At 35.0% G+C, this 14,614-nt stretch overlaps 1 protein-coding gene across 2 annotated transcripts in view; it reads right to left on the reverse strand.

Moving 5' to 3' along the window:
* CDH12 (cadherin 12) overlaps nucleotides 1-14,614 on the reverse strand; it is a 692,773-nt gene that overhangs the window by 90,948 nt on the left and 587,211 nt on the right. The gene's annotated exons all lie outside the window — the stretch shown is intronic.

Genomic DNA, 14,614 nt, shown 5'->3' on the forward strand with positions numbered 1-14,614 from the left:
TTTTTGCGGTACGCGGGCCTCTCACTGTTGTGGCCTCTCCCGCTGCGGAGCACAGGCTCCGGGCGCGCAGGCTCAGCGGCCATGGCTCACGGCCCAGCCGCTCCGCGGCATGTGGGATCCTCCCGGACCGGGGCACGAACCCGTGTCCCCTGCATCGGCAGGCGGACTCTCAACCACTGCGTCACCAGGGGAGCCTGACGGGAGATTTTTTTCAGCAGTTTTGTCTTACATATTGATAGTCATAGTTAAGTCTTCCTCTAAGAACTTTTTAAATGAGTATCTCTTCTTAATGTCCATTCAGTGTTACTATTCTGAATTGAGAACAAAGTAAAATCAAAAATTATCAAACTCAGTATAAATAAAATAATATGCTGCTGATGAAGGAAGGAAATGCCTACTGAGCATAAAGGGAGTGAAATGTGCATCCAAAGTTATAGAGTGGACAGAACACTCTTCATCTGTTGGAGGCATTCAATGTAACTGTCAGTTTGGGGAATGCAAGATTGCTCCATTTACTCACTCAGGTTTTTTTCTTAAGACAGTGCCAACCAGGAACAAACTTAATCTTAAAGGTTTGCTCTAAAAGCTAAGAGAATGAACCATCTCTTCACCTCTACTTTTTTGTTACATGAAGTGTTAGAATGCTGAAAAAGTAAGAAATCGTAACTTTCAGTAGACAGTCAATGCCAAATGCTTTATCTTAAGACGTTTTGGTGAATCCTAGTTATATCAACAGGTGAAGCATATGTTTTATTACAACAGCCTTTCCCAGGAGAAGACACTACTAGAAGGAAAGTAGGGAAACTTTTTTTTTTTTTTTGGCCTCACGGCTTGCAGGATCTTAGTTTCCTGACCAAGGATTGAACCTGTGTCCCCTGCAGTGGAAACTCAGATCCCTAACCACTGGACTACCAGGGAATTCCCGAAAGTAGGCAAACATTTCTAAGCTGTCAAGAATGATAACTGATATTATTCAACATCATCCATCATCATCATTTTCATCATCATCAACAACAATATTTGCAGCATCTTTAATAATTATTGGACAAATAAGCATTGGTAGGCATTGGGGACCTATATTAAGGATTCATCAAAAGTATGTCCTCCTTAATGATGTAAGAATGAACAGTTGCAAGAGTCAATTCCCCTCTTCCCTCTTCTCTTCTAGGTAATGATTTTTTCCCCCAGAAAAATCACTTACCTAGATCTTCATTATCACTTCATCACACATGTGTTATACAGGTAAAGTCTACAAATATTGAATAATGCCCAATTCTAGGTATAAATATTGCAGTTGAAAAGCAGTGGGTTGTTTTACTCTGAGGATATATTTGAAGAAAAAAGTATTATATCTTCTAGAAAGTATGTAGTAACAAATTTAATAAACTTTTATCTAATGGTCACCATATGCTCAATGCAGAATACATTTTTGCTAAGTATATAGAAAAATACTTTCCAAATGTATATTAAATTCTTTATGTTAATTTTTAAGCTCAAATGTTAAAGGAGTTAATTAAGAAGTATTCCCATAAGTTATAGAAACAGCAAAGATGCATCATTCAATTCCACTTTTGTCCAACTCAAAAGGATCACAGGATAGCAAGAATAATGACAATTGTTTCATCCACAGTAATATCCATGATATTAAAAAAATTATATACACTGAGTTACAGTGGCGATTAACTCTGGTTTAGTGAAAAAGCAGTATCTGATATAAGTTATTTAAGAGTTTTTGAGCTACCTCTATACGAGTTTATAAGAACACAATTAAACAGCATTATATCAGCTTGTTTTGTTTACTGGTCCACAGCTTTCACCAAACTAATGCAAAAGAGAGGCTTCATACTTCCTTCATTAAGAAGATGCAACTAATTGTCTGGAGCACATACATCTCCAAAGACTACCTTGGTCAGTGCTTGTGTAGCACACCAGTTCCTGACACTATTAAACACTAAATACCCAAGACGTAGGAGTGGGAGGTTATGGTTGGGGCATGTTTGATGTGAAACAAGGAAATAATACAGTCAGTGAAATCCACGGAAACTGGAGTAGTCTTCTCGTCTGTAGCCATCATCCTGGAGTTTATTCTATCAATGAAACCCAGGATGACAATGTAACCACTCTAAATGTTGAAGTTCAGAGAGTTTTCATTATCTCTCCTCCCTAAGTTCTATCCCATGCACATGATGTGGGTTCTGGAGCCTAGAGAAAGTAAGCCAGCTTTCTTTCAGAATGTAACCACACATGCCCTACTTCTGTTTGCTCATGCAAGATGTGATATACTTTATTTGATTTCATTAAGGTTAATATTCTCAATGGGGATGAATTTTAGAAATAATGACACAGTGTCTGCATTTCACAATGAAAGAATTGAAGCCCAATGACGTTAAGATCATTCTTATTGATACTGAAAGTCATTCTCATACAAAATGGTAGACAGGTGGTAATAGAACTGAGCCCAACTATCTCATGATTTCAGCTAAAGTAGGCATTGATCTGTTGATTCATTCATTCTTCCTTCAGTCAAAAGATGTTCAGTGATCCACACCATGCACCAGGTACTATTCTCAACATACAATAAAAAATAATATGCTACCTAACTATTTTCTGTCAAACACAACTTCCAGCATGACAGGTTTATATTCTATGTATTTTTTTGCATTGAGGGTATTAAATAAACAAATTTACTAGAAATACATTGAAAACATAATTGGATTCTGTTGAATTTATGACCTCTTCATTTTTAAAAATTTCTCAGATGTATAAGGACATTCTATAAATTGAATGTGTCCTTCGCTTTTTGTCTTTGCCCTGCCGCTGTCTCAACTGGTTTGAATCTTCACTCTCACAACTGCAAGGCTCCAGAGCATTCTAATTGCTTCCTCTTCCAGCTCCTTTTACACAGGAGCATCAGAGTAATTTTCCTATAACATGAGATTGATTAAGTTACTCTCATTCATTTAAAACAAAGTTAGAATTAAAAAAGAAAAAAAAACTTTGAATGGATTTTTATTCCTAATGAAAGAACATTATCTAAACTCACTGACATGCTATGACTAGCATGACATGAATGGGTTTCGATAGCCCTCCCAGATTAATTGCCAACTGTGCTGCCAGGGACCCCGTGCAGTCACTGTACATACTTATTTACTGTTTATTTGAGGCTCTTTCATGCCTCTGTGCTCTTGCCCAGGTGATCCTGCTGCCTGAAGGACATTGGCTTCCACCATCTAGAGAAATCCGACTCACTCCTGATGTCCCAGCTCTACTATCACCTCTGTGAGTTCTTGTTTTTCTGCTCCCAAGAACAGATAGTTTGTCCACTCCTGTGTACTCCCAATAGCCTTAGTACATTTTGATTTTTTAAAACTCTACACATCATTTGTTCTTCTCATGGAATACAGAGTCTTTTACATCAGAAGTCCTTCCATATTCATTCTTTGTACATCTAATGTCTGTCATGAATTACATCCTAAATAAATGTTTATTGGTGAATCCTTGTAATACTCCTAAATACACACAAAAGACACAAATGCAGTACACAATACTTGAAATGGGCAACCTGGAAGCTAGTTATGACCTTTAGAGTTTTTTAAACACTAAATTGAGAGCTTAACTTGTCTTGAATTTCTAATGCACATCTCTGTTCTCATTTAAGAAAGCAGAACCCAAAATGAGTGACATTACATTTAAAAAAATCACATAAACAAGATTTAGCCACAAGTTGGAACACAAATCTGATGGAAGTCAATATACATTTATTTGCTGAATAATGTTAACCCTTCTCAGGACTGATGCATAAACAGGAAAAGAAATAAAAATATAATGCAACATATTTTCTCTTTGCTTTTGCATTATGTATACACTGCATTATAATCAAGAAATAATACAGAGTTAAAAAGATATAGAATGATAAATATAACACACTTACTTTCCAAATAAGATTGGAAAATAAATGTACATTTTATCCCATAAAGAAGACATTAAGCAGCAGAGAACTGTAAAGCAGAGAGGGTTTCAGAAATGAGTCAGATAGAGGGAAGCAAATGAGGGCGCGTGCACACATATGACATACTTTACAGGCCTAGGTTACTATAAGACATTGAATAATTGAATAATTATAGCAGACTTTATACAGTAAAATTAAACATACATGCACAGCAGGTGAGCTTACTCTTTAAGGGAACTGGGTCTTTATCAATTTTACATTAGATTTCACTGCACTGCTTATGAACACTTGTCTCTTAGCTTCCTTCTGTTGATTCTTTTTCTATATTTGTAAAGTTGTAAATGGCTCCTCTGTCCTCTTTATCTTCAACAAGGGCTGCATATAAGACATTTACAAGGATACCAATTCCTGGGCCCTCATCAGAAAGTCTAATTTAATTATTCTTGGGTGGGCCAGGTATCAGAAACACTTAAAAATCTCTGCAGATAAGTCTGATGAGTAGCCATCATTGAGAAGTGCAGTCTTACACACCTTCCCTAGGAGATTCCTTCAATTAGGAGAGGCTGCATTGCTTGCCATTGTGTTTACCATCTTTGCCTCTGGAACCTTAATAACTAGGTTTGAATCCTAAATCAACCACTAGCAAACTGTAAGACCTCAAGCAAATTACTTAACATCTCTGTTTTAGTTTCCTCATACCAAAAAAAAGAAAAAAGAAAAAAGAGTACTCGTTTTATAGAAATATTAAATCAGCTAATATTTATAAAGAAATTATAAGTTTCCCACACAATATGTGCTACTTGAGTATATGTAAAATAAAATAAATACATATATACTCACTTTTTGTTCTCCTGCATCACACAGAGGGTGACAATTCCCAAACATATACACTAGTATGATTCCTGTCTTTAAGTCCCATACCTTAATATTTGAATATTATTTGAATATTGAATACTAATCTGGATTTTATCTCCTGTATGTTAGAAAAATGTGATTTTGAGATGTGTGTTTAAAATATATTAAAATGTAAACAAGTGGACTCTGACGATATTGGGTCACTTTATTAGAGACAAAGGAATGAAGAGTTTGCATACTTATTAAACCTGCCTGAAGTAATCAGAAATTTTAAGGATCAGAAAAGACATATGCCCAAAAAAATCCTCCAGAACAGAAGTTATGCTCCCTTGACCTGTACTTCTAGGATCAGAGCAGGCAATTTGGTTTTCTCTGCCACCAACTCTGACTCTGCTCAGCCTGGCCTCACAGTATCCCCTGGCACATGTAATGCTGTGACATCAACTTGTGATTTGTTATTCAGTCCAATGATCCAGAAGCACTCTAAGGTTATAAAACTTTCTTCCCAGATATGTCCTAAATATTTTAGATTATACATATTTACACCTTGTGATTCAAATGTACTTTGATGGATAAGTGAATCCATTTTAATGAGCATTTTATCTCTCTGTTGTGTGCCAAGAATTCTATACCACGAACACCAATACAAACCCTAATGTCTGCTCCCAGCAACACATAACTGAACTCTGACTTCTAGTGATGGTACAATGTTGCCTCCTTTGTACTTAATGTAAATTAGAAATTATTTTCACAGAAGTTGTCATTGGGAAATTCCATAGAAATCATGAAAAAATGTATGAGCTTGGAATTCATTCACTCAATGGCTCTCAGCTATAACTCAGTAAGGTTTGTATTTTTGCTGTGTACCTTTATATTCTTAAAGGATAAAGAAATTACTTCTGATTCAAATGCATTTAGCCAAGGTACTAAGGACCAGTTAATTAGAGTTTATTTAAAACACACCCAACACACCTGAAATTATTTGTTTTTATTTGATTGGATGATTCTGCCATGTTAAGGGTAAGAGAAATCTATGTATATATGCATATATGTACGTATGTATCTACTCTGTTATCTATATCTATCTTCCTAACCATTTATCACTTTATCTAGTTTTAGTAAAAGGAAAAATACAAACTGTGTATGTATGTGTGTATATGTGTATATGTGTGTATGTGTGTGTATACACCAGAATTCAGAAGTATTGAAACCTAGAACCAGTTCTGCAGTTAAATAGATAAATGATCCTTTGCAAATTATTTCACTTCTGTAAGGATAGTACTGTAATTGTAGTGGATAATGTAGTAATCCCCCACAAAAAATTAATCCCACCTAATTGTAGGAACTGTTCATATACATATTCATGTATCACTCTCTCCCTCACACTTCAGTATACCTTACAAGGAACTTGACTTCCATGGATGCATTTGGCTCAAGTCTAAACTAACAAACATGAACCTTTTTTTCTGGCTAATAATGATTGGTTCAGGAATGTAAATATAACCCATTTCAAGCCAATAAAACCAGAGGAGACATTTGATGGGACCTTCTAGGAAATGCTCTCTTTTTCTTTTTCTCTGCACTCTGGTGCACAAATGTCTGGCTGTAGTTATTTCAACATCTTGGGGGAAACATGACTGGAGACAGACACACACAAGAGGCCACACACACTTGGGAATTCCAGGAAAGGTGATGGGAAGTCTTGACCCAACCTGCCTGAAGCTCAACCTATAAGCATTTTGATGATTTGAGACCATACATCCCTTTTTGTATGAGATTGTATACTTGGCAATGGATTGGGGTTTTCTATTACTTCTGAATTAACAGAATTTTGGCAAGTCACTTAAACACTCTAAGCCTCTGTTGTTTCAAATTAAAATGGTAGTACAAGTAGTAGGGTCCTCGTGGAACTCGTTCATGAGTTAATGCATGTAAATTGCTTTGCATAGTAAATGGCACATAAGGTGCCCACATCAAAATGGTTGTTAAAATTCTTCAACTTTATGATGATGGGCTAAGATTTCCTTGTTTCCTTCTAATTCCAGTAACTCGTTCTGCAAATTGAAACAGAATCCATTACGGCAGATTAGTCTTTTGGTTACAGGGCTTTGAACATATCACAGCTCTGTCCAAATCCTTCGGTGGTATGTTATGAATCACTACACACAGTCTGAACTCTTTCAAAACCATTCACAGTCTGATATCCATCTGTTTTTTTCATTCTAAACCTCAACTCCTCAGTTTCTCCAAATCTCCCTTCCGGGAAATATGTTTTATCCACAGTTCAACAAAAATTAGAGCTCTGTCAATTCATTTTTGGGTAAGAACTCTGAGCCTCTCAACCAAGAATTGGAAACATATTTGAATTCCATAAAGAGTTTGCAAAGTGTACATTAAACAATATATGTAAATCACCCCCTTCTGGTTTCTTCCACTATTGCCTGCTTCCCAGCCACCTCTCATACCACCAGTGAAAGAGGCTCCTCATGTTTACTTGTCCTCTTTAAGGGTATTTAAATTGGTTGATGCAAATCTCTTTCTTTAGGTTGCTTCCAACTGTGGTTGGCTTCCTCAGCATCATTTATTCTTGGCTCGCTCCTTTTTTCCTTGATCACCATCTCTCAGTCTTCTTTACACACCCTTTTCCTCTCCCTGCCCTTTAAAGGTTCATGCACCCCAAGTTTTGTCTCTCATCCTATATGCCTAACTCTACAGTATCACTCATATTTGCCTCTAGGTGCTAGTGACTGGACCATCATTTATATTTTCCAGTTGCTTAAATAAGAAAACTACCAGTTAACTTGACCAAGATACATCCAATTTCTTGGTTACGTTCGAAACTTCTTTTTAAATCACTTATTGTTTACATCCATTCCAGTCCCCTTTATTGACTAAACATTGCTAAAATGTGTTTGTACTCTTCATTCTGCCACTACTTTTCATCAAAATTTTAATGTTTCTTACCTGGATTATGACTTTAAGATATTAATAATCTCCCCGTTACCTCTCATAACCACCTACCATTCACCGTGTGTAGTTAAAGCCACATTCATCTTTCAGAAATGCAAACTTGATTTTGTCCTCAGCATTATCTCTAATGCCCTTTGTGAATCTGCCTTTACCTACGTTTCCAGGTTTATCTCTTATGAAACTTTCTGTCTACTTTATGCTGCCTCAGTACAATATTATTTCCCTAAGACATAGTGCTACTGCATATCCTGCTCTTTATAGATTGGGTTGTGGATATCAGAAAGGTCTCATTTCACCCAGGTGAACTTTAGCTCAAATTAAAAATTGGCCTCAATAACTCCTCTTCCAGAAACTCATTTCCATATGCTCACAGAGCGTCATGCCACGTCTCTCATGCTTCCACTAGGCAGCAAGCACGCCATACAGAGTGAAGACTGCATACTGTTCTTTTTTAATTCCAGTACCTACTATGGAGCTTGGTGCCTAATAGGTTCTTAATAAATTTCTCTTGAATAAGCTAATAAAAAATAAATGATTTTGGCTTAGAAAATATTTTTGATTAGCCCATGTTAGAATTTTCCAGTGAAGCCTTTATTACATATCTTGACTTGGGTCAAAAACTCAATGTCCCCTGGTCTCAACCTTTATGGCAGTGATGCTGTTTTGCTGTCTGTTACAGAAATCAAAGGAGCAGCTTCAAATCAAAAGTGACTTTAGAACACAATGAAAGTGGCAAAAAAATACAAGAAATCAATTACTAGCATGTTAGTGATCTCGACATATCAAGCCCTGCTAAATCTATAGAAGAGTGCATGATTCTACTCCCAGTTTTAAGGAAGAGAATAAACTTTTGTAAAAGCAAGGACTGTACTGAGTTCATATCTATGGAAAATTCATTACAATAAAGTCCAGAACTAGTTCTATCAGTTCCCATTACCTGGAATCCAGTGATCTTGATTATTGATTATTTCACAAACTCAAAAGATAGGATGATGCCACATGACTGCAATATTTAAAAGTGTTCAAAGATAAACATGTATACTGATAGAAAGCATGTTCAGCTATAAAGTAGCAGTAATTTTAGCCATTATTGATTAACTAATCTTAGGTAATAGAGAAAGATGTGTTATTTGTGTGTAAGAACTGTGATTTAATATTTAGATTTTGTTCCTTTTGTGTTGCTGTGGTTAAATGTTGCAGTGATTTAGGCTGATGTTTAGTTTTAGCAATTTTTAAAGAAATAAAAGACTTAAACCCTTACAATACAGTACAGTTGACCCTTGAACAACACAAATTTGAACTGCTTGGGTCTACTTATATGCAAATTTTTTCAATGGTGAATATTACACTACTACATAATCCATGGTTGATTGAACCCAGGGATGTAGAACTGTGGATAAGCAGGAACAATGGATATGAAGAGCCAACTACAAATTAGACCCAGATTTTCAACTGCATGTAGGGTAGAAGCCCCTAGCCCCTGTGTTGTTCAATTGTCACCTGTACTTGTTCATTGTAATCCAACTCATCAGGGTAGAAATGTACTGCAGCTAAACAAAATTCAAACTTTACTAGATTTCATATGTCTCCTAATCCAAACTCTCTCAATTGATGTGCAAATGACAATGGAAAAGACAAATAATCTGGCCTCAGTTTATTCATCTATAAAATGGGAGATTTGGAATAGATGTCTTTAGATTCCAGGATATAAACACATGTTGTAATTCTAGGCAAAAGACCCTGATTAAATTGATAGTTAATAAGATTAAACTTTGATTGATTTATCAACTTTATTTCACTTCACCTAAGTTTTTATCAAATTGTCACTTCATATAAGTTTCTCTCCTGAGAATGGAACCTATTATTTGAATTTGAAAAAGTTATAGATATCTTTCTCATGGTAATGTATGTTTTCATTTAGAAAAAACTTTAAAATTTGGATGTGAGTTTTAAAACTCATCAAAAAAGAAAAATAACATACGTATTATCACGACTTTATAGGACAGTGATCTGTTTATTAACCCCTTTGAACTTTTCAGAGTAACACATAAAAAGAAAGGTAAAAAACATTATATCACTAAACCATAATTTTAATGCATACTGTATGGAACATTGAACTTATTACCTGCACAATATACGCTAACAGGGAGACATTCCTGTTACCTAATTTGGTAAAATTTGATGCTACTTTAAAATACATGCTTGATGACAAAAATATGTCATAAATTAACTATGCCATTATTTCCAAATAAAAGCTATATCTCAATTCACTTATAATTCTATTATTTATCATGAGGTTTTTTTTCCATCTTGCTAAAATTATTCCTTTCCAATATTTTGGTGAATATATTACTATATGGAGTTTTCATATACAGTATTTTTTTAAAAGCTTTCAAGTTGTAAGCCAGCCATAAAATATAGTGCAGATTAAAAGACAAAAAGGGATTAATAACCTAAGAGAAAGTGAGTTATAGCTAGATGGGATTATTCATGAATTTATTTTATGACCCAGTTGAGGAGACAGAAAAGAGACCAAATGAAAAGTGGGCAGATAGCAGGAGATGATGTTCCAGAAGCACAAGAATATTCAGAATATTACAGTCATGAATTCGACTCATTTGATTTAAAAGGTAGATTGAAAACTTGGTGAAGGGCAATTTTGCTGGGTACAATTATGAATTATGGGTTTGTGGTATTAAAAGAGAAGCTGTGAGAAGATAAATTTCAGGAAAGGGTTTGATGTCCTTGTTTGTAAAGATTTAGCAGCTGGACGGAAGTTCATTTGCAAACCAGAGCCCTTAATGCATGCTGGGGCTGAGATTCAGTTCCAAGTTCTCCTCTTACTTCTTTAGAGCACTGAACATAGGGCCACATTCAGCAGAAGGTTTCATGTCTTTGAAGTTTGGGATAGCATTTAGGTCCATTCACTAAATCTACCCCGCTGAGGAGTTACCAGTCCAAGAAAATTATATGTCCTGCTGCTGTGGTCTCCCTTGTTGTCTTGTCTGTAGATTCTCACAGTTTCCTTCCACTGGAGTCAGGCCCAGGAGCGTGGCTTTCTTTTAGTCTGTGACTTTAGGGAACAAAGCTAGGGCTTGTCTGTTGATTAGGATCATTCTCCAGTTGGGTTGCTCTACATATATTGCTTTTTGTCTTATTTTTTCTCTTTTGTCCTGATATTTTCTGATCCACAGGCATCCACTTCCTGTGAGCCCAAGTATTAGAATGCAGGGTCCTACTAAACCCCATTTTTAGGATTTTCCATCTGAAAGAGAAAGCTTCAGCATCTTGTGGCTTCCATCTCTTAGTCTGAAGGGTGAAATGTTGCAATGAGGTGATGCCTTGAGTCTTCCATAATGTCCAGAGTACAGGAACCCAAGAACCCCAACCCAATAGTATAGTGATTAAGGCTAAATACCAGGGCACCTCTTCAGATATGCTCTGGGAACAAATTTCATTAGCTTTTCATTTATAGGGCCATCATTTAAGTGATCATTGTTGTGGCAGCTAATACTACACTATGCACTTATGAGAATATAAGAATAAAAAAAAAAGCAAAACCAAAAGAAAACTCTGATCTTAAAAGATAGTATTCAAAGAACTTGTTTATTTTATGATTTCTTTTGTGGGACTCAGAAAATTATACTCATCTGTAGCTCCCTCTTCTTTCCTAAAAAAAAGTTAGAGTACAACAACTAATATATATTGAACTACTACAGTGTATCAAATATTGACCAAAATATTTTATATGCATTATTCCATTTAATGCTTGAAGCGATCCTATCTCCTATAATCACCTCCATTTTTACAAATGCTGAATTACTCTTGGTAAACTGTGAGGCTGGGAAAACTCTGGCAGTTGACAACAAAGACTTTGTCTTTAGCCACTCCCCTGAATCACTTCCAGGAAGCACAGGAGCTCTTTGTAAAGTGACTGAGCTGTTCCATTTTGTTTGGCTATACTTGGTATAACTTTTTTCTTTTTTTAATTTGGAATTGAGCTTTTAGTAGTACACTACTTGTTTTAATGTTTATACTTTTCTAAGATATTTTGAAATCAGGAAGTGTGATGACTCCAGCTTTGCTCTTCTTTCTCAAGATATTTTGACTATTCTGATTTTTTTGTAGTTCTATATGAATTGTAGAATTGTTTTTTCTCTTTCTGTGAAAAAATGTTATCGGGATTTCGATAAAGATTACAATGAATCTGTAGACACTTTGGGTAGTGTGGCCATTTGAACAATATTAAGTTTTACGATCCATGAACACGAGATGTCTTTCCAATTATTGGTGTCTTCTTTAATTTCTTTCATCAATATTTTATAGTTTTCAAGATACAAGTCTTTCACCTCCTTTGTTAAGTTTATTACTAAGTATTTTACTCTTGTTGATGATATTGTAAATGAGGTTATTTTCTTAATTTCTTTTTTGGATAGTTTCTTGTTAGTGATAGAAATGAAACTCATTTTATATTTTTGTATTCTGCAATTTTACTGAATTCCTTCATTAATTGTAATAGTTTTGGGGAGCATCTTTAGGGTTTTTTACATATAAAATTATGCCATATGCAAACAGAAATAATTTTTACTTTTTCCTTTCACTGTTAGATGCCTTTTCTTTTTCTTTCTTTCTTTCTTTCTTTCTCTCTCTCTCTCTCTCTCTCTCTCTCTCTCTCTTTTGGCCTATTTGCTTAGCCTAGGACTTCCAGTACTATGTTGAAAGAAGTTTTCAAAAGCGGGCATCCTTGGCTTCTTCCTGATCTTAAAAAGCTTTCAGTTTTTCACCATTGAGTAGGATGTTAGTTATGACCTTTTCAAATATGGTCTTTTTTATATTAAGTTAAATTTCTTCTATATACAGTTTGTTGAGTTTTCATCATTAAGGGGTGTTGAATTTTGTCAAATGCTTTTTTTCCATCTATTGAGATGATTATGCAATTTTTATCCTTCATTCTGTTAATGTGGTGTATCACATTAATTTATGTATGTTAAACCATTCTTTCATCCCAAGATAAAAATATAGGTCACTGAAAATGTATAGAAAGCTCAGAAATAAATCCATGCTTATAAGGTCAGCTGGTCTTTGACAAGGGATCAAAGAATACACAATGGGAAAGGATAATCTCTTTAACAAATAGTATTGGGAAAACTGGATATCCACATGCAAAAAGTAAAATCAGACCCTTGTCTTATTCCATACACAAAAATCAACTCAAAATGGATTAAACACTTAAGTGTAAGAACTGAAACTGTAGTGAAAACATAAGGGAAAATCTTCATGACATTGGTTTAGGCAGAGATTTTTTGGATATGACTCCATAAGTACAAGCAATGAAAGGAAAAGTAGACAAATAAAACTATATCAAACAAAAAAGCTTCTGTACAGCAGTCAACAGAGTAAAAAGGCAACCTAGAGAATAGGAAAAAAGTTGCAAATCATATATCGAGTAAGAGGTTAATCTCCAAGATATATAAGGAACCCCTACAAATTGATAGCAACAAAACCTACAGGCAATTTGATCTAAAAATGGGCAAAGGACTTACAGACATTTCTCCAAAGAATACATACAAATGTCCAACAGTTATATGAAAAGATGCTCAATACCATCAACTTGGAAATGCAAATTGGAACCGCAATGAGATATCACCTCACACCTATCATGATGGCTATTATTTTTTTTTAAAGTGCATGTAGGTTAGGATGTGGAGAAATTGGAATTCCTGTCCCTTATTCATTGTTAATGGGGATGTACAATGATGGAAATGTAAAATGATGCTATGGAAAACAGAATGGAAATTTCTCAAAAAAATTAAAAATAGAACTACCATATGATAGAGCAATGCCACTTCTGGGTATACATCCAAAAGAATTGAAATCAGGTTCTCAAAGTGATATCCACACTTCCATGTTCACTGTAGCATTATTCACAGTAGATAAGATACAGAAACAACCTAAATGCCCATTGACAGATTAATGGATGAAAAACATGTGGTATATAGGTACAATGGAATATTATGCAGACTTAAAAAAGAAGAAAACTTTCCATATGCAGCATCACAGAACCTGGAGGACATTATGCTAAGTGAAATAAGCCAGTCGTAGGACAAACACTGCATGATTCCACTTACATAAAGTATTAAAAGAGTTAAACTATAAAAACAGAGAGTAGAATGTTGGTTGCCAGGGGCTGAGGGAGCGGAGAAAGGGGTACTGCTGTTCAATGATTATAAAGTTTCAGTTCTACAAGATGAACAAGTTCTAGAGATCTGCTATACAGCATTCTACCTGTAGTTAATAATACTATGTTGTCCACTTAAAATTTTGTGAAGAGGACAGATTTCGTGTACGTTGTGCTCTCACCACAATAAAAGAAAAAGGGTTATATTACACTTTTTTGTTAATTCAAGTGGTCAATATTCTGCTTTGTTAAACTTATTATTACTTTTAAGTTTTAGTCTGCCTGATATTAAATGATTACTAATAGACCTGTAAATATATATAAAATAAAACTTTCAAACGAACTGAATACTTAGAAAGTATACAAGAAATTGTCAAAGTAGCTACACACACCTAAGAATAAATAGGAGATATGTACATTGAGGCCTGGATCTTTTTCTTTTAATCTTACTATTTATAAGTCTAGCACCTTTGAAGCCCATATGTTCACTTTCAGAAAAAGTGGAAATTAATCTTGTATATAAGCCCTGATTTTACAGGCATTTTGATACTTCATGATTTTTTTTTTTTTTTTTTTTTTTTTTTGTGTATTTTTTTTTTTTTTTTTTGCTGTACACGGGCCTCTCACTGTTGTGGCCTCTCCCGTCGTGGAGCACAGGCTCC

Source organism: Lipotes vexillifer, unplaced genomic scaffold (assembly GCF_000442215.2).
Source record: "Lipotes vexillifer unplaced genomic scaffold, Lipotes_vexillifer_v1.1 scaffold271, whole genome shotgun sequence".
Lineage (NCBI taxonomy): Eukaryota > Metazoa > Chordata > Mammalia > Artiodactyla > Lipotidae > Lipotes > Lipotes vexillifer.